The sequence below is a fragment of the Triturus cristatus genome, chromosome 2_2 (genome assembly GCF_964204655.1).
Source record: "Triturus cristatus chromosome 2_2, aTriCri1.1, whole genome shotgun sequence".
NCBI lineage: Eukaryota > Metazoa > Chordata > Amphibia > Caudata > Salamandridae > Triturus > Triturus cristatus.
The window spans coordinates 244150805-244169490 of NC_140582.1; positions in this window are offsets into that span (position 1 = coordinate 244150805).

Genomic DNA, 18686 nt, shown 5'->3' on the forward strand with positions numbered 1-18686 from the left:
ATACAAGGAAGAGAGAAAGAGAAAAACAGTGTGAGAGAGAGGAAGAGAGAGGGAAACAGTGTGAGAGAGAGGAAGAGAGCGAGAGAAAGAGTGAGAGAGAGGAAGAGAGACAAAGAAAGAATGAGAGAGAGGAAGAGACAGAGAAAGAGAGAAAGAGTGTGAGAGAGCGAAAGGAAGAGATAGAGAGAGAGAGAGAGAGAGAGAGAGAGAGAGAGAGAGAAAGAGTGTGAGTGACAGAATGGAAGAGATGGAGAGGGAGAGTGAGTGTTGACACAGTGGAGAAAATCCTCACAGCTCACCTTTCTGCCACCGGTGTCTCCTACCACGTGCCGGGATATAGGGCAGCCCTCAAGCTTACTCATCTGAAACATAGTATGGAATAAGTAATAGATGAGTACATACAAGTGCACAATTTGTGAATCACAGCATGCAAGACAAAAAGAAAGATAAGATGGTGCGTCATGCGTCCAGCGAAGGAGAGTGAGAGAGAGAAAGAGAGAAAGAGTGAGAGAGAGGAAGAGAGATAGAAAGAAAGAGTGAGAGAGAGAGGAAGACAGAGAAAGAGAAAAAGAGTGAGAGAGAGAAAGAGAGAAAGAGTGAGATACAAGGAAGAGAGAAAGAGAGAAACAGTGTGAGAGAGAGGAAGAGAGAGAGAAAGAAAGAACGAGAGAGAGATTAGAGACAGAGAAAGAGAGATAGAGAGTGAGAGTGAGAAAGGAAGAGTTAGAGAGTGAGAGAGAGAAAGAGTGTGAGTGACCGAAAGGAAGAGATGGAGAGGGAGTGTTGACACTGTGGAGAAAATCCTCACAGCTCACCTTTCTGCCACCGGTGTGTCTCCAACCACATGCCAGGATGTAGGGCAGCCCTCAAGCTTAGTCATCTGAAACATAGTATGGAATCAGTAATGGATGAGTACATACAACTGCGCATGCCTAAATCGCTGTCCCACCTTTGTGTATCCAGGCTAGTGTACCCCATCCACTTCCACTGCCTAGAGGTGTCTACTAGCTGCTGTACACCCAGGCTGCTGAACCCCATCCACTCCCACTGCCCGGAGGTGACTGTGTGCAGCTGCGCACCGAGGCTGCTGCACCCCATCCACTCCCACTGCCCAGAGGTGACTGTGTGCAGCTATACACCGAGGCTGCTGCACCCCATCCACTCCCACTGCCCAGAGGTGTATGACAGCCGCTGCACACCCAGGCTGCTGCACCCCATCCACTCCTACTGTCCGGAGGTGACTGCCCACCGCTGCGCAAACAAGCCTCTCTGCTCACCTTACACCACCAGCGTGTGCTAAAAAGGGTCCACCACGTGCCGAAGAAACCTTCTCACTCGTTGTGTACACGCGGCGAAGCAGAGCTCACAATTCAGGTTGAGTGTTGATTGCAGGATGACCACGCATAATCGCAGGCCTGCAAGACAAAAAACAAGATAAGATTTGCATCATGCGTCCATCAAAGGAGAGAGATAGAGAGAGAGAGAAAGAGTGAGAGGATGACAGAGAGAAAAAGAAAGAAAGAGTGAGAGGAATACAGAGAGAAAGAGAGAAACAGTGAGAGTGAGAGGAAGAGAGAGAGAAAAAGAAAGAAAGAGTGAGAGGATGTCAAAGAGGAAGAGGAAGAGAGTGAGAGAGATGAAGAGAGAGAGAAACAGTGAGAGAGAGAAAGAGTGTGAGAACACAGGAATAGAGAGAGAAAGAGAGAAACAGTGTGAGAAGAAGAGAGAGAGAAAGAGTGGGAAGGAGAGAACGGAAGAGATGAAGAGGGACAGTGAGTGCCCATACTGTTGCCAAAACCCTCACAGCTCACCTTTACGCCACCACTGTGTCTCCAACCACGTGCCGGGACCTAGTAGAGCCCTCAAGCTCCCACATCTGAAACATAGTACAGAATTAGTAATGGGAGAGTAAATACGACTGTGTACGCCTAAATCGCTGTGCCGCCTTTGTGTTTCTACTCCCGCCACTCAGACGTATTTGCCCACTGCTGCGCACCCAGGCCTCACTGCTCACCTTTTCACGGACATAGCACCCTCCACATCATGCAGTCCCGCTCCGCAGGCCAACAGGTCTCACATTTGGTGCTGAGTCTTGATTTTGCCATGGCAGAGGACATACTAGTGCACCTATCATCATCACAGGTTGCACACCCGCTCAGTCCTTGCAGTGCCACTAACTCAGTGACCAGTGAGGCCACGCACGTGGCGGTAGGCCTCCCTGTTCGGTGGCTCAGGCTTGCATGAGGTGTCCGGACCACAGGTACGGGCCATCACAGTGCATGCGGTGGTAGCAAATCTAAAATGGCGAAGAGCACGTGTGCTCGGTCTTTTTTAGAGGTAGGGTCATGTGTCCTGTGATGCCTGTGCTGGATGGGTGTGGTGTGGGTGTATACCAGCCATGAGGGAGTGGCTGTGGCATACTGACAACTAGACCTGTGACCAGCAGAACACTTCAATGAAAATCTGGGCTATGTAGCGTTGTTGTCCTTCCCTGGAAGCGTAAGCAGAGTGGGCTGGCCTGGCGTATGCCAGTCCTGTGTGAGGCTGTGAAGAATGACTCCGGAGCTATGGGCGTGGCTCCATCGTGAGCTGTATGAGGAATCAACTGATACGGCACTTTTGCCAGAGTGGCCTGATCACGCACAATTGGGCTATATTTTTCCCGGTTGTGCGGTAAAAGTTTGGTTTGTGCTAGTTGCCAGATTATAAATATATATACAGCGCTCTAGCAAACTAGTATGTTAAAGCACTTTATTAGACAAATATTTTCTTGGCAGCCTGCTGCAACATCAATTTCAATGCATTCACCGCCTGCTTGACGATGTCCCTGCCCCTTCTTCCTTAAAGTTGCAATATTGGGCTACTTTTTGTTTGCCTTTGGGCTAAAGAATGCTTAAAAAATCTGGCAACACTGCCATGCGGGTGTTCTTGTTGTAGTGGTGCCGTCACCCGGGTCACAAGCGTCAATGTGTCACTCTGTGAGCCAAGTCCCACAACATGGCCAACATGGAAGGTATGGGGAATTACTGACCCTACATTCATCCATAGTTCCACACAAGAAAGATGGTGGGCATGACACATCTGTGTGGATGTGAATGTTTATTGCACATTCAGTGGAGTATTGCAGCTGTAGCAATACTGGGCCATGCAAAGTCCAAAAATCAGTTTTTGGGACATGGAGGGCAGCCAATTAGAGACAAGCTCATTGTCGGAGTTAGGCTGCGCCAACATATGTACTTATACAATCACTCCGCCAACCCCCAAGCACTTATAAATTTGCTATACACTCTCCTCGCAGTACTCTAATCATCCAGTCTCTACGTACGTACTTGTACAATGACCAAGATAAAGTTACATAACCAAAGTTTTCTCCCACTGTCAAAGGTAAGTTGGTTGCATACGCTGTCCAGAGCACAATGTAATGTGGTAGGGCCCAGGGGTAGCATGTTGCATACATAATGAACACATGGACACAGATAGATAGTGGAACTGGGTACGAGCACGTGCGCTCGACTCCTTTTATTACCAGGGTCACATGTCCAGTGACGTCTGTGCTGGAGTCGTGTGGGGTAAGTGTAAGCCAGCCCTCCGGGAATGGTTGGTGCTGGCAACAAGTAGAATGGTAATCATTAGATCAGACACAGAGATTCAATCATAAAGGGTCAATGATTTGTGCTGCACTAAGGTAGGGGCACCAGACTTGAAATAATACACAAAAGATTCTAGTGTAAAGGGTCCATGACTTGTGGTACACTGTGGTAGGGGCACCAGATGTTAAATTATACACAAAATATTGTATCATAAAGGGTCCATGAGTTGTACTGCACTGAGATAGGGGCATTAGAAGCATTCAGCGTGTGGGCAGCCAGCGATGATGCATGGTCCGGGCGGGCCGCACTGGGAGCAATGTCTCTTGCCTACTGGACTGCGTCATCTGCAAATGGGTCTCGATGTGAATTGTGAGCCCTGCTATCCGCAATGTAGATGGAAGGCAGTAGTCAGCACAGATATGGAGGAATGCTTTTTGACACTTCCTCTTGACTAAATCCGAGGACATAGAGTACAATTCTGTCTGCAATTAATAAATCATGTCTCAATGTAAATTGTGAGCTCTGTTGACCGCAGTGTAGGTAACAAAAGATGAAATATGTATGGAATACATTGTCAAAATGTGTAGGTTTCGGGGACGTTATAGTTAGTTGCCTACTGGACTCTGAAATTCATGAATCAAGACTGAATTCGACTGTGAGCTCTGCTGACCTCAATGTAGACTGCCATTCAGTGTTCCTTTGGACTTGCAAGATGAATTTAATGATTGTACTAAAGCTATAATTGATATCAAAAAAGTACTTGAAGCAAGGATACTAAAAGGATATTATTTAGGTTTTGAAGATGTTGTAGTTAGTTGCCTAATGGACTCTGTAATTAATGAATAAACACTCAATTTTAATTGTGAGCCATGCTGACCGAGGTGTAGGCCAGAGGCAGCGGTCAGCAAGGGCCCACAGCCCCGTGGCGTTCAGTAGAGCAGCACAGTTATTGGCAATTCAGCATGTGTGCAGCCAGCGATGATAAGTGGTGCACTGAGTTAGTGGCACCTGAATCAACCAGCGTGTGCGCACCCTTCGATGATGCGTCGTCCGAGCAGGTTGCACAGGGAGAAATGTCTTTTGCCTACTGAATTCTGCCTTAATAAGTCCACGGGGCGATGACTTGTGGTGCAGTGAGTTAGTGGCACCTGAAGCACTCAGTGTGTCCGCACCCTGCGATGATGCATGGTCCAGGCGGGCCACACTGGTAGCAATGTCTTTTGTCTAATGAATTCTGCCTCAGTAAGCCCACGTGGCGGTGACTTGTGGTGCAGTGAGTTAGTGGCATCAGAAGCATCCAGCGTGTGCGCACCCTACGGTGATGCGTGGTCCGCTCTGCTAGCAATGTCTTTTGTCTAATGAATTCTGCCTTAATAAGGCTACGTGGCGATGACTTGGGGTGCAGTGAGTTAGTGGCACCTGAAGCACTCAGCGTGTGCGCACCCTGCGATGATGCATGGTCCGGGCGGGCCGCACTGTTAGCAATGTCTTTTGTCTAATGAATTCTGCCTCAGTAAGGCCATGTGGCGGTGACTTGTGGTGCACTGCGTTAGTGGCACCTGAAGCACTCAGTATGTGCACACCCTGCGATGATGCGTGATCCGGGCGGGCTGCACTGGTAGCAATGTCTTTTGTCTAATGAATTCTGCCTTAATAAGTCCACGTGGCGATGACTTGTGGTGCAGTGAGTTAGTGGCACCTGAAGCACTCAGCGTGTCCGCACCCTGCGATGATGCATGGTCCAGGCGGGCCACACTGGTAGCAATGTCTTTTGTCTAATGAATTCTGCCTCAGTAAGCCCACGTGGCGGTGACTTGTGGTGCAGTGAGTTAGTGGCATCAGAAGCATCCAGCGTGTGCGCACCCTACGGTGATGCGTGGTCCGCACTGCTAGCAATGGCTTTTGTCTAATGAATTCTGCCTTAATAAGGCTACGTGTCGATGACTTGTGGTGCAGTGAGTTAGTGGCACCTGAAGCACTCAGCACGTGCGAACCCCGCGATGATGCGTGGTCCGGGTGGGCCACACTGGCAGCAATGCCTTTTGTCTAATGAATTCTGCCTCAGTAAGGCCACGTGGTGGTGACTTGTGGTTCACTGAGTTAGTGGTACCTCTGGCGCTCAGCGTGTACACAGCCGGGCGGGTCGGGTCAGGGCAGGACGCACTGGGAGGAATGTGTCTTGCTTACTGGACTGCGTCAGCTGCAATCGGCACTCCATTTGAATTGTGAGCCCTGCTGTCCACAGTGTAGTTTGAAGGCAGTAGTCTGTACAGACATACGTCTGCGGTAACGTGCCGCTGTGTTCACAGGGGTGTGTGTCGAGGAGGCTGGGGGATATGGTGGCAGCTTCGTGGCAAGGTGAGGGCCGCTGCTCTGGCAGACGGATTGGCTTTCACACAAGTGAACCACGCCCAGAGTCCCGGCCTATTTATTCACACTTCTATGCTGGAGTGGCATATGTTGGACCAGCCCACTGCACTTCCGCTTAGAGGGGACGACGACACAGGTACGTGACCGAGATCTTCCCCACTGCCTGAGGTAACATGGTTGCGTCCACTGTCCACAACACTACAAGCACCAGCAGTACATGTAAACATGAAAAGGTTTGTGTTCTGTATAGTGAGATCTGTCCAGCACATCACCGCTACACTTGGTATTGTGGGCATTATTATTGGTGGGTGACTTGCGTCCTTCAAACTAAGGGTGGGTGGACAACTCCGTTCCGCCCATGGAATGTGTGGATATTTGCCCTTCCACCTTCCCTTATAATAGGTGGAGAAACAAGGCAAATCTCCGCACACTCGGGCATTACGGAAGTTGGACGCCCACCTCCCGCCCGCAGTATTAAATACATTAAAAAACAATTTTTAAATAACCTTACCTTATCGGCAGAAGGATGGAAGCCCGGGGACACCGCCGATAAGGTAAGGGTATTTAAAAATCGCTTTTTTAATTTATTTAATACTGCGGGCGGGAGGCGGGCGGGAGGCAGGCGGGAGGCGGTATGTGCGTAACGGAACTATGCGGAGAGTGCGGAGATTGGTTTCATCTCCGTGCCTCTCAGCTTAGGTCCATTACGCACATTACGCCCACCCTTACTTCAAACATGTTTGGTTGCTACATCTCCCAACATTCAGCTATTGTGTGGCTGAGGGGCCATACCGTTTTTGGAGGGTCCACAGTCCTGTTGTGCGCTGCCTCGGTGGTAGTAGGGGGGGTCCAGGGGGGAGGTCCAGAGGGTGGTGACAGTGGGTTTTGTGGCCTTCTTGGGTGTCAGAGGTGCATGATCAGTAGCTCTATGACATGTGTTAGTCTTCAGATGTGATTCTGGGCTGGGCTCCCTTTCACACTGTAGGTAGTCGTCCTACTTTATACCAGTAAAAGGCAGATGGTACATTCCTACTACTAATGCAGCTTATTGCCTGTTTTTGGATCGCACTGCAGATTTGGCTGCTCGTTGAAAATATCGGGAAGTGGTGTTTTCATGTTATTTTTGTTCCTGAACGCCTACTTTGTATATTATTTGCGTTAGTTGTTGCTCTCATTTGTGGCAATTTTGTTTTTGCGGAAGCTATTGCTGGAAAACTGGCGACATCGCCTGTTTTCAACAGTTTGAAAATGGAATGATAATTTAAAATCTCTGAAAAAAACATAGGTTTAATGAACAATATAATTAGAAATTAGCATTTAAAAACCTTTCAAATTCACAAACAAAAACATAGGTTTCAGGGACGTTATACTTACAAATTAGCATTTAAAAAACCTTTGAAGTTCACTGAAAAAAATCATAGGTTTCAGGGACGTTATAGTTAGCTGCACATTTCACTGGTACAAAACCATAGAAATTCGGCCATTATAGTTAGTAGAGCTAACTATAACTCTCGCCCGCAATGCACTGCTGATGATGTCACATATTACATCACTCATGACATGGTCAGTGACATCACTGATGACATCACTGATGACATCTCAAATGACATCACTGATGTCATCACTGATGACATCATCCACATGATAATTTGATGCACCTCTTCACACCCTGATATAACCTTTGATACACCCACTCTAAAATACTGACTACCATTTTCTAAACCATAGACAAATAAGTAGCAGTTACTATATACCCACTGACTACTTCCTAGTTATACACACACATTCATTCATTCACCCATACAGTAACTCATACATTCAGTCACTCATCCATATAGCACTATTATATGTACTCATACACCTATACAAACACTTATACACTGTCACTCATCCATAGAGTTATTGACACACGTAGCTAGTCATGTAAAGAATCTATAACACTTCCGTTTACTCACCTCTACATTTATACATTCCAGATCTAACCTATTCATACAAATAGTAACATATATTGACTCTCTGATACAATCCCTGACAGAAGCAAACACCCATTTATACAGCCACTCTCACAATTACTCACTGTAACATAGAGCAATTTATATAATTCAACACTCACATATTATGCCTTTCACATATGTAGTTACTCACACATATACCAGTGAGATATACATTCACTCTCCAACACAGTGATACACACACACACACTCACCAAAACAGCTATTTCCACATGCACTATTGAACCCATTCTTTTTGTCTTGCAGGCTGTCATTCACAAATTGTCGAGGGATGACACGCCATACCTATACCAACTTTTATTTTGTTCTTTTGTTTAAATAAATAGTTTTATATGTAAATCCATGCATGACTAAGATTCTTATTTGTCCAACCTCACAAGCATCTTCTTATTAATAAGTGTACCACATTAGCCAATTATTTACGTTCCAACATGACTGTCACATTTGTTTGTGGGGGTGGGGTTGAGGGGGGATGGCGGACAAGGAGCTGCTGCTGGGGGGTGTCGGGTGTCCGACCTGCATGATTGTTGGCTCCATTGCATCTGTTCTTAGAGACTTGCGAGCTGGCGGGCTGGCTCATAGATGAAGAGCTGTGAGCCGACTGCCTGGCTTGTAGAGGGAGAGTCATGGCCCATCAGTTCGCAGAGGGAGAGCTGCGGGCCAGCTCGCAGAGGAACAGCTGCGGGCCGACAGGTATAGGGAAAGGTGCGGGCCGTCGGCTTCCAAAGGGATAGCTGAGGAACAGTGATGTGGGGAGAGGAAGCGTGAAGGGGGTATCTCGCAGAGACAGAGCTCCAGTATGTTTTCAGAGTTGCCTTGGACAGATGCGAGCTGACGGCCCCCCTTTTTTCTCAGCCGCCCCACCTTGACCAATCACCCCCAAACTTTAAAGATAGGCGCTCATCAAAAAAGAGAAACTTTTGGGAAGATTCGTATATATGTATATAAATAAAAGCACATAAAATGTCTCACAGAGCAGTCAATCCAATAACTCACGCTAACATAAGAATTATTAGTAGAACATTAAAAAAAACAGCAGTTTTCCCCTGTGATGAAGGGCAGAAGGGCAGATTTTAACTCACATTAGAGCACACTACAGGCAAACTAAGATGCTGAAGAAATTCCAGCACAGACTTACATGAGACAAAACCAGATTTTCCTAATATAGGAAATAAAAATCTATTAGTATGTACAACAAAACATTTACTTAAGAAGGTAAAGTGCAGTAAAGTTTGAGTAGAATACTCATCACATCGGCAGATCAGCTTAGAAGACCTGTCAAAGTGGCCTAGAGGGAAGCAAAAATAACTTCAAATAAAACTGAACCTAAACTTGGTTAGTTAGATCCGATCCCATATGCTATCCACCATAACCAAATATGGTTCCACTCCCACAGTTGTACAAATCATAAGATCCTCTAAATCAGTGCTCTTGGTTAGTTCTACAGCTTCCCTGGCTTCCCTCCTTAGAGCTAAATAATTTGCTTTTATCCACCCTATGTCATTGGTGTTTAACGAACAGGGATTCGAAAAAACTGAAGGCCTGCCCAGCTTATTGACTGTCAGTGGGATATAGGAAAGCCAAGGAATCCGAGACCCTAGATCACAAGACAAGCAATCCTCAATGACCTCCCTGTTAAAAATGACCTGGGGATTGTACCAAATTGAGCACCAAAGTAGAAAAGGGTAAGGTTAATTGAATCTTCCACATACGCAAGGTACAGCTTCTCGTGAACAACGTGAGTAGAGCAACTAACTGGTAAACCGAAGATATGTCTGCCGACTCTATTCTCCTCTAGCTGCAGGGATCTTACGTTCTTAGAGACAAAGTGAAGTTGTGCAATCAAATTAACATGAACTAGAAAAGTAATTAAATAAAAAATGCTCTGAAGTATGAATCAAAGCTAGATAGAGTCATAACATAAAACTATTAAAAATTAATGTGGCAAAAAAAAGAAGTAAGTGAAACCTATGACATGCATTGTGCTTTTCTCAAGGACAATCTGTGTCTACATGTACGCTTAGACTTACCCATTCTTACTTTAAGTGCTTTTAAGTTGGGTTCTTGACATTTCAGAGAGAAGAAGGCCGCATGTGGCATCATAAGTTGTCCTCTGCCTAAATGGCATAGTTTGGGGCCTAAAGGACATATCATTCCTTTTATCCATTATGGCAATTTGCCATATTCCATGTTGGAGTTCAGACCAAATCCACCTAAGTTGGTTTTTGGCCTTCTTTCCAGCCCGATGTTCCTCTATCAAACATTGCAACTATCAGCAATCTAATTTTCCATCCCTTGATCCATCATTATCATGCTCTATATTTACTGTTTTTGTAGTCCCATTTCTGGCCACACATCTTCTATTCTTCAAATAAAGTCCAACATTTACCAACCTAAAGGGTCAAATAGACAACCAAAGCCTGCCACAAAGACTTGAGCAGACAAGGCTTTTTATGAGTATGACACATTTCTTTCTTCCTGGACTATTTACACTACTTTCAAGGGATTACCCTTTGTAAAACATGTAGGGGCCCCTGCTTTGCTAACTTCAAGGAGATTAGGAAATCTATTCTATGTATTATAGAACACTGTAATTAAATCCTTACTAGAGGGGTTGTCTTTTTATTTAACACCGTTGGATATTCATTTTCCTTAAATTCGTGAACAATCAATGGTGAATAAAATGGGAGTATTTTCATAATATTAAAAACTGTCTGATTAAAAACCTTGGCTTTGGCTGTGACCCAAAAGAAGACCATGGCAAAACAATTCAAACCAGCCTGCTTCTTCACCATCCCACCTTTATTCCATCTTTCCTGAAATGTACTTTTCTTACTCCTCCTTCTGAGCTTTCTCAAGTTTTCCTTTTTTCTTTCGTTCTTTACCTCACTTTTGTCTGTTGCTCAATTAATCTCTATTTATGCCCCTCCACTGGTCTGCTGTAGTAAACCAGGGAGTTGTAGCAAAAACAGCAGTAGGCCTTCCAAAATCGACCTCCTATGACTTCAACCCCAGGAAAGTACCTGATAACATAAATGGCCAGTCCTGCCCTGACAATGTTCTTGCTATTTAATATCATTTATCATTATATGTGTGATTTCCTAACTGTCCAAGCAAGGTTAAGCCTTATAATTTAAGGCCAAAGATTAAGACTCAAGAATACCTCTGTTTGTTTATCTCTGAATTTGAATGATGTGATGAGTGAGCCTTGCACATTTAACATCTCCCTTCCCACTAATTCACAACTAATTACTTCCCAGAGATTGCTAATTCCTTGCTGGGGAACATTTTGTAATTAGGTATTTAATTTACTTTTTATATATTTCTCTAGCTTAATCTTGCCACGCCATGGCAATTAATTTATTTCATGGTTTTTGATAGCACTGTTGCGCGTTATATATTACTGTGCCTTTCAGGGAACACATGACAGCATACAGTGCAAGTACAGAATTTTGGTAATTCACAAGCAATGGGCACGGCAAATAGTTAGGGCTCACAGTCAATTCAATTAGAGGATTTAAAAATTTGCAGAAAGGGTAAGTGGTGAGAGTTGCAATAATTTGTAGCATGTCTGGATGGGCAGTCAGGTGAAGTGGAATTACTATTAGTTGCATCCAATTAGGAACTTTTGCCTGATTAGTATAGTATCTTGCGAGTTAACAATGAAAGAACCCTTTTGGCTCCTGATGAACTTCGTAGAGCTACGCCGTAATTTACAGAATCAATTGCAGTGAAGGTTTCTTTAGAATGTTGAGTTCGCAGTTACACGCAGACGAATAAAGAATTGTGATACCAAGCTCCATGTGTGGTGTAGTTATTTACGGGTACCCCAGCTGGGTAGATGCTACAAATGGAGATGAGATAGGGGATAAGTAACTGGAATATTGACTATGCTATCTCAAAGAGTTTGCCCGGGTCCAGGCAAAATGCTCGCGTGTGCCACATAGTCGAAGTACAGAATAGACGTTTGATGCATGTGGAGTCAAAGCGCAGTTCCAGCTGCTGTGAAGCAGTTGAAAATGAAAGCATTTACAGAGAATCTACATGTCGTTGGTCGAGAACCAGGTGGCCAGGCCATACATAAAGGTATGCACCACTACACAACATACAGCCCCACCTAGTACAGAGCGATAAAGCTACGTTCACAAGTGCAGTCAAGCACAGATCAACCCAGGGTCAAAAAGTAGAAAGCGACAGCCAAGTGCAAGATAGCATTGCAATTACAAGTGCTGCGAGGCAGAGGTGTGCACAATTACACAGAAACTACAAAAGCAGAGTGGCCTAGATGCAAGAAATAGTAGTCTGCTTACCAAAAGTAATTAAAGAGAGTCTTCATACCACAGCACTGAGCAAAGCAGCCCATGGAGAAGTGCCCAGGACTGTGCCTATAGATCTGCTCATACCTGAAGAGTCGAGCCATCAAAGCTTCTGAGTGGGGCACAGAACAACCCCACATTTCTTTGAACAGTGAAAGTCAGTGAGGGGTTTTGAAATGTGGCAGGTTATTGTTCTGATAGAGACCAAGAAGAAAATCATTTTTCCAGTCATCATTAAGGATGATCCAGAGGCCAGTATGTCAGAAGGTCTCATAGAGAGTGAGTGAGAAGCAGTGACTGAAAGACCGCCATGTCCCAACTCAGTAAATTCCACCCTGGTCTACAATGCTGCCGCTTTCTTGAAACCACCATGATAAAAAGCAATATATTGCATCTAATAGACTACGTGGATAGAGACATTTGAAGATGTCAGTGATGCATTTGAAGATGATCAAATGTCTCAAAGATCTTGCTGGTGTTGGTGTAAAGGAAGTCAAATAGAAAATGACAAGAACTGGTGAAGAAATCCCATACTGCCAGGTTAAAAAAACCTAGAAACTCAAGTTCAAATCCAATGCCAAATGTGGACTATGAAATATATATTTTCAGTCAAGAACAACAGAAAGTTGGCAAAACCATTGATGAATTTGTAGGAAGACTTGACACACTCATCAAACTCTGTAAGTTCATAGAATTTAATGATGAAGAAGCCATAGATCTCATGGTCATTGATGGCTGCTTGTCCAATTCCTTCAGAAGGAGAATGCTGAGAGAAACTCTAAGTCTGGAATGCATGTTAAAGGCAGCTAGAACTGAAGAGCATGCAAATTGACAAGCTGCTGACATGGAGGCCAGAGGTGCCCTAAATGAATCAGTCATGAGTGTGAAAAGCAAGTCAAAGCAAAAGACTGTATGACACAAGGTGCTGTCTGCACGTAAAATTAAGTTACATTTTACATGTGAATTTTCGCTTCCACACAAAGACAAATGTCCCACCGTTGGAAAGATATCTAAGGGTTGTGGGAAGGAGAACCACTTTGTGATGGTGTGAAAAGCAAAGGGAAAAACAAGTGCATCACGGGGCGAAGACAAAATGGCAAGTGGAATGTTCTAGAAGCAATGTTTGATGCATATCCACAAGGCCCAGCAGAGGCGTAAGGTACGACAAATCAAGCTGAACAAACTCAATTGTTATCTAAATCATCGTCAAACAGTTACTCCATATCAGTAGCAAGTGAAAGTGAATAAGTTGGTCGTTTCATGTCGATGTCCATTTCAGAAAGGTGTGCATATGTTGGACCGCATGTGAAGAAAAATGTCAGTCAAAGAAAAGTCGACAAGGCCTAACACCAAAATCATTCAAACATTGTCTGAAAATTACACAGAAAGTAAATGGGTGTTCCATTACTTTCATAATTGACAGTGGTGCATCTATAAACATATTGCTTGAGGAGAAATATAATTAACTGCATCCCTTAGTACAACTTCTGCCGTGGAAAACCAAAGTGTATACATGGGCTTCATTGACACCCTCAACAGTCAAGGTTCATTTGTAGTGACGATGAAACGCAAGAAAACACAAGTGCAAGCCCCTCTCCATGTCTCATCCATGCGTCAAGTGCCTGTCTACTCAGCTTCAGCACAGCTAATGATATGGGACTGATTTCCATGAACTACAATTCTTACCATGAAATAGTAAGTCAGTTCCCTTCTTTTTTTCTTGGTTTGGGAAAGCTTAAGACTATGAAAGTAAAGTTGCATATTAATGAGGACGTCCGTCCTGGTGCTCAAAGACATAGGTGAACTGCTTTTTATTTACAAGATGTTGTTGAAAAAGAACTTTAATCGTTACTTAAGCATATTTTCTCCCATCGTGATAGTACCCAAAAAGATCAGTGAAGGAACAGTACGCATGTGTGTTGACATGGGTCAGGCTAACAAGGCAATTGAAAGAGAACAACATGCAGGTCCACACATTGCTGATTTGATAACAGAATTAAATGTTGCAAAGGTTTTATCTTGCCTTGATTTGAATAAAGGTTGTCAACAGTTGGAACTCAAACATAACAGCAAGTACATTACAACGTTTTCTACACATTTTAGTTCTTTTACGATACAAAAGGCTAAGCTTTGGTGTGTCATCATTTGCAGAACATTTTCAAGACGTGATTCGATGTATTATACAGCCTGTCATGAATGCGTTCAATTATAGTGATGAAATGTTATTTTTCAGAGCTATACAAAAAAACGCACGATAATGCTCTCACACAAGAATGTCAATTAATGACTGATGTAGGTTTGACTTTGAATGTAGATAAATGCGAGTTTCATAAGACAAAATTAAAATTCTTCACCCATATCTTTTCTGTTGGGGGTATTACACCTGATCCTGCTAAAGTACAAGCACTGTTTAAGGCTGATCCTCACAAGATGTTTGAATGGTGCGTTCATTTCTTGGCATGACTAGATACTGTTCTAGTTATATACAAGACTCTGCCACTATAAGTGCTCCATTGAGAGAACTGGTGAAAAATAATGTTTTATTTCAGTGGTCATATGAATGTGAGTACAATTTTAAGGAAATCAAACATGCCATTGAGAATGCTACTGAAATGGCTTATTTCAATACAAAACTTCATACAGAGGTTGTTGTTGAGGCTAGCCCAGTTGGGTTAATTAATTCCACATTTGTAAAGCATTAATGTGGCACCCCTAAGGGTATCAAGGAGCTAGGGTGGGTGTCTGGGTTAGGTGCTCTCCTCTCACACCTGAATGCTCGAAGGCATACTGCGGCATATGCAATTCAAAGTTTGGCACAACCAGAGTGTGCATACTCATAACCTGAAAAAGAAAGTTTAGCCATAGTATGGGCGCGTGAACACTTCCATGGATTTCTGTACGGAAATCCTTTTACACTGTTAACTGACCATCAAGCTTCACTAACAGTATTTCCCAATCCAAAGGCCAAGATGCGTCCTTGCATTAAACATTGGGGACTATGCCTACAAGAGTGCAATTATGACATTGTGCATCATCCAGGAAAGGGTCAGAACCCTGCTGACTACTTTTCCAGAGCACCCATTCAAGGTCATGGCACTCCATCCAAGTCAACTGAAGCTTTTATCAACTTTATGATAAAATCAACTACACCAGATGCTATTTCTTTAACCCAGATTATCAATGCCATGAGCCATGATAGTGGCATGCTAAAGTTGAAAGATATATTTACACATCAGTTGTGGAAGTAGCACACTTGACCTATCATCGGTGAATGTGAATATCACAAATACAGAAATGTCAAAGATGAACGATCCATAGCTCAAGAGACAGTTATATTGAAGGGTCGAGAATCTTGATTCTGGAGAGTCTAGCGCAGAAAATGATTGAAGTGGCACAGAAAGGACATAGGGGAATCATTGCCACAAAACATGCTCTCTGAGACCGAGTCTTGTTTCCAGATCTCAGCAAACTAGTTGAGAAGTAATTAAAGCCCTGTCATCTATGCAACTGCCTGCCTACCAAAGTTACTCAACACACCCAACAGATGTCAAAACTCCCAAAGCATGCCTGGGAGAGAATAGCCATTTACTTTTTTGGTCCATTCTACAATGGGCATTACCTGATGATGACTGTGGACGAATACTCACAATTTATATTAAATAAGGGTCTCTGATCCACCACTCTAGAACAAGTCATTGAGAGACTGGACAGCATCTTTGTGACATGGGGTGTTCCAGCCATCCCAAAATCTGACAATAGCACACTTTTCATTGCCAGGAGCATTCCCGGGGGGTTCTTAGAACATCTAAGTATAAAGCATCAAAAGAGCACTCCTCTGTGGCCGCAGGCCAGTGTACTGGTTGAGAGATTTATGAGTAGGCAAATGAAAGCAGTGCAGTGTGCTGCACTTGAGAAGCTCAATTTATAAACTGTATTAAACTCTGTTATTGAGAGCTTACCGTTCAACATCTCACTAGACCACTGTTGAAAGTCTGGCAACATTGATGTTCAAGAGAGCAATGACAACCAAGATACCCTGGTGGACCAATCAGAGGATAAGAGATGAGAATGCAACTCGTTGGAGGGACTTGGTTCAGAAACAAAAGATAAAAACATATGCTGACTGTCGATGACATGGACAGAACTTTGTCTTCCTGACTAGAGGTAGAGTGCTCACATGTCAGAAGTGGAAAAGAAAATCTGATGCTCCCCTTGATGCAGACCCTTTCCAAGTGGTGTCGACCAAAGGACACATGGTGACTGCCCAGCGCCCTGGCAAGTCTGTTGCAAGGCACTCTTTCAACTTTCAACAGATCTCCATGGTGAAGGAGAGACTGATTCTGAAGCACCAGTGACTGCTGCGGGCTTTTCACTGTCCCAGCAGATCATGGATCATGATGGTTGCAGGTCTTAACTTAGTACGAGATCTTCAGGTAAAATATTTACAGCATCAAAGAGATTAATTAAAGAGATTTAAATGTATATATATGCATATATTTTGTAAATTGGTAAGTTTTTCTTTAACAGAGGGGTAGATGTAATGTCTCGTGAGTTAACAAGGACGGGACCCTTTTGGCTCCTGATGAACTCCGTAGAGCTATGACGTGATGGATAGAGTGTTTTGCAGTGCAGGTTGCTTTCGAATGTTGAGTTCACATTTACACACAGATGAGTAATGACGTGTGATACCAAGCTCTGTGCATGGCGTAGTCATTTATGGGTAATCCGGTAGGGAAGGCCCTACAATTGGGTTAATACATTAATATTCCTAAATCTGATGATTTTGGGTTTTTAATTTCCGTAGTAGATGATGTCTATGCCTGCTGATTCATTAGGATTAGTACACCTTGATTCCCACTCTTCATTTGTTGTTCCTGTTGAAGCTGAGGAGTAGGGCCGCTATGGCCATTTATCCTATCAGGCATTTTCCCAGGGGGCTGGAGCCCTTGGAGATAGGATTTTGAAGGTCAATGCAAACTGCCAATGTCCAGCTCCACAGTGTTTGGCAGCAGGCAAAGACAGAGAGAAAGTACAGAGATGTTGAAAGAATGGATAGAAAGAGACACTTGAGGGAGTGGCATCTGGATTGAAAATGTTTGCCATAGCTGCTTTTGATTCATAGTCTGGCCTTGCTGATGATTCTGCTTGCTACTAATCTTTGAATGCTTAGAATGTGGCTGTCCTGTGTGTCATGAAACTGTTGCTAGATTAATACGGGAAATGCATAGGAAGACGTGAACATATGGAGGGGTAACATGCTGCTTGCTATTTATTCTATTTGAAATGCTTTCCTTTTTTGCAGTTTCTTTTTATAGAACACACCTGGCTAAAAGCCATTGGGGTGCTATCACACAGAACCAAACTACGTTACATATGGTTACATTTCTATTTTTAGGCAAATGCAGATTAGGGGCCTGATTTAGAATTTGGCAGACCAGTTACTTCTTCACAAATGCATTATATCCTAAGGCACTTTTATGAGGAAATACCTGTCTGCTAAACTCTGAATCAGGCGTTAAGTGATTTGCCTAGAATCACAGCCCAGGTCAGGAGTTAAATCTGTTTCTCCACATTCCAGTCAGCAGCCCTAACCACTGGTCCCCACTACCTCTCTTTCTTGTGGCCTGTCTTAAGACCTTAGTTTACCATTTGCGTAACTGTTGCATTCTGTGTGTGATGTTACACACAAAAGATCCTAATTTAGATGTGCAACCATGGAGGGTACAACAGGAATGTATAAAACAACCTTAACCAAACCCTCTGAGCCCACTAAACAGCATTATACCCATCAACCAAAAATGGAGGACCAGCAGGGGCCAAAGCTGTGGGCACCCCTGTCACAGAGTAGGAAATGCAGGGAGCGATCAAAGCACTAGCACAAGGCAAAGCATCCAGCATGAATGGCCTCACCATAGAGTTCTATGACAGGTATGTAGCACTTATGGCACATCACCTGTTAAAAGTATACCAAATGGCTATGGACAATGGAGGATTGCTGGTGTCCACCACCGAAGCAATAGTTACGTCTTAACTCAAACCTGGAGGGTTGCCATGGCTCTTTCCTCATACAGATCAATTTCTATTCTCAACACAAACTATAAAGTTCTAAGCAAATTACTAGTAAACAGACTCTCACCTCTACTACCTGATCTCGTGCACAAAAACCAAAATATTTTATCCCAAGCAGGAGCACATCCCTCAATATACAGCGCTTCTACAAAGTACTAGAAGTAGCACACAAGAGGTGGCCCCGGGTGGCTTGCCTGTCCCTGGAAATGAAACAGTTGTTTGATTCCGGTACTCAGGTGCTAAAAAACACTGAATTCCTCCAACCGTTGGATCCAGCTTCTCTATACAACACCGTAGGCCAGAGCCAAAATACTCAACCATATTTCAGA